This window comes from Sciurus carolinensis, chromosome 18, assembly GCF_902686445.1.
Source record: "Sciurus carolinensis chromosome 18, mSciCar1.2, whole genome shotgun sequence".
NCBI classification, from domain to species: Eukaryota; Metazoa; Chordata; class Mammalia; order Rodentia; family Sciuridae; genus Sciurus; species Sciurus carolinensis.
The window spans coordinates 4,144,545-4,148,080 of NC_062230.1; positions in this window are offsets into that span (position 1 = coordinate 4,144,545).

A 3,536-nucleotide genomic window follows, 5' to 3' on the forward strand; every position below is an offset into this window, starting at 1 on the left:
TACTCTAGGTACCTGACAAAAGTAAGAGAGAAAAACACAAATAAATAGAATTAGAAATTAAAGAGAGGATAATAATACAGATAATATAGAATAAGAAGGCTATAAGAGGATACCATGAACAATTCTATACCAACAAACTAGATAACCTAAATGCACTGGTAAAATCCCTGGAAACACACAAATTTTCTTAACTAACTCAAGAAGAAACAGAGAATTTCAATAGATCTGTAACAAGTAAAGAGATTGAATTAGTATTCCAAGACCCAAAAGAAAACACCACAGCCAAATAAGTGCCTTTGCTGTAAATTCTATGAAACATCCAGAGAATAATTAACACTAATCCTTTTCAAAATCTTCTTTAAAAATTGAAGAGGTCAAAATTTATGTATGAATATCTGCTTTCACCACTTCTGCTCAGGATTGTACTGGTAATTCTAGCTAGAGTATTTAGGTTTTAAAAAGAAATAAAAGACTTCTACTTAGAAAGGGATAAGTAACTATCTCTGTTTCCAGGCAGCATAGACAACATGCTTTTATACAGAGAAATCCCAAAGAATCCATAGGAAAGCTACTAGAGTTAATCAACAGATTCAGCAAAGTTTAAGGCTACCAGATGAATGCATGAGAAACAATTATGTTTCTATACACCTGTGATCTTAAAAATCCCAACCAAGAATGAAAAACAAAATTCCATTATGAGAACATCAAAAGAAAAAAATCAGGAATACATTTGATCAAGGAAGTGAAAAACTTCCTTGAAAACCCATGAAAACCAGAAAATGTTGCTGAAAGAAATTAAAGAAGACCTAAATAAATGGAAAGACATTCCATGTTCATGGATAGGAAGACAACATTGTTAAATGTCAATCTACTCAGAGATCTACAAAGTCAGTATCCCTATCAAAACTCCAACAACTTTTTTTTTTTTTTTTTTTTGCAAAAATGGTAAAGCCAATTCTAAAGTTAGTAATGGAATTTCAAGCGGCCCAAAATAGCCAGAACAATTGTTAAAAGAAGAACAAAGTTGGAGGATTCACACCTCCCAATTTCAAATCTTATTAAAAGTTACAGTAGTAGTATTATGGTCCTGGTATAATGATGGACATAGAGACAATGGAATAGAGTTAAGGGTCAAGAAACAGATCCATTCATCTATGGCCAATGGATGTTTCATAAGGGTACCAAGTACAGTCAAAGAACAAAGAATAACTTCTGCAAAGATGAGACAACTGGTATCCATGTGCAAAAGAATGAAGCTATTAGAGCTATCCCACATCACATTCAAAATTAACTCAAAACAGATGAAACCTCAGTGTACCCACTAAAGCTATAAAACTCTTAGAAAGAATTTTAGGTTCTATCTCATGACATGGCAGCAAAACCCAAGTGACAAAAGAAAGAATAGATGCTGTAGATTTCATTAAATTTTTTAAAAATTTGTAATACAAAAGACAGTATCAAGAAAACACAGACAAGGAAAAGACAACCTACAGAGTGGAGGAATATTTACAAATCATGTATCTAACAAGGGTATCATGTCTAGAATATGCAAAGTACTTCTGTAACTCAATAAAAAAGGCAATCCAACTTTAAAAATGAGCTAAGGACTAAAACTCTTGCACATGGAAGATAGCTTGGCAGTTATTCAGAAGGTTAAACACAGAATGACCAAATTACCAAATGACCCAGCAATCACACTCCTAGAGAGGAACCCAGAAGAGCTGTACACCACTGCCAAACTCTCAGCCCTGCCTCTTGCTCACCTGCTCAGGTGGAAGCCAGCTCTGCACAGTGCAGTTGGATAAGCCTCCCTGCAATTCCTACGACACACTTCTTGCTTCCTGACTTGAGTTGCTCTGAGGCCATGACCTGGGATGTCTGTGGGAGACGTGGTGCTCACATATGCACAACCAGGAAGGTATGAGGAAGAAAGTCTATGCGGCCACCCTGGACCACTGGAGGACCAAGCTGGTAGGCAGATGTGTTTGCCTTTTGTTCTCCAATAGAATGCCTCAGAATGTTCTACTGAGATGGAACACCAGCCACTTGGAGCAATGGCCACTCAGTCACTCGTCTTTGTATTGGTTTTCCCTCCTTTCTTACTGTGCTCTCTCAGCCCCTCTCTCCTGTTTCTGGAACATTCCCCAAACCACCTCGGTGCATGCTCTTCCCTTTCTCTTCTCTTGCAGGACATCCAAATCAAGACCATTCTGGAGTATTTCACCCAGCTGTCTGAGCCAAAAAGAAATTATAATAAAGTTACTTCCAGCCTTGTAAATGCAAAGAAATCAAGGAAACCTACAACGGTATCCGATCCAGGACGCCAGCCAAGGAAAGTCTCAGGATAAGAGCTGCAGAGCAGATTCAAAGAACAAGCCCTGCAGAGTGAACTTGCAGGAGCATTGCTCGGCGGGGTAGGAGGCAGATCATGTGGGTGAGAAGTGTAGGGGAAAGTAGCCACACAGAGAAAATGGACAGGCCTGCTGGTAAAGTTGCAGGTGGGTGCACAGGAAACCATGAGAGTGAGACACAAAGCGATCACTTACTCCCCCACACTTCCAACAGAAGAAACCTCATCATGTGACGGTAGGATCCCCCAGTGAACCATGTTTACACAGGCGCGGTAACGTAAATTTTATGATTTTTTTTTAAACACACAGCATAGCTGTAATAGGGTGATAGGGGAGGAAAGGTTTATGTAGGGGAACATCTAAAAGGACTAATTCATCATTTATCACGCAAAAAGACCATGCAAAATATTTAACCTCGCAGATCCACAAAAAGCCGTGGAAACCACAGGTACCCAGCTAACGCAGCAGTCTCAACTGAGAGGAGTGCATACTCTCAATTCAAGACTGGGGGGTAAACATGAGATCATTTCTTTCTCCACTTGTCTTTGCCTCTAACTGTGCTATATTAAACCTCATTTCTCCATTAATAATTCTGACCAGATCCGTAGCTCTCTGGTTATTCTAAGAAAGGTGGGATAGCCCGTCCACCTTCGTCCTCTTAACTCTCTAGTCTTAGATCTCAGGGAAGGTTCTCCTCTCCCAGCTTGCCTCAATCTTGATCTCCAAGCAAGGAGGAGACACGTTGGAAGTTTCACCTGACTTCGTTTTGGTCAGGAAGTGGGGATCAAGATAAGGGGTCAATATCTTTATGCCCTCACCACCTCTACCCAGGATGATGTCTGGTCCTGGAGGTTGACCAGGCAGCTAGAACTTTCGGGCTTACTTCACTCATGCATCACTCATGAGTTTTAGGATAGACCCTTGGGTACATTTCCACAACCAGGGGCACCTCTTCTGACCCTCCCAACCCAAACTCTGGCCCCAGGCTACTATGCACCCTCCAGAAGAATGCCAAGATGGCACCAGGCTGGCCAACTCCCCAGGTGCACCCTGGTTTACAGGAAATCCTGCATCCTGCCCATGCCCTTACTCCCACCCTGCCCTCGCTCCTTTCTCCCCTGCTGAAATAGGCCAGTCTGCAGCAAGGCAGACCTCCCCAGAGGAATGAGAGGCCAGCCTCCCCTT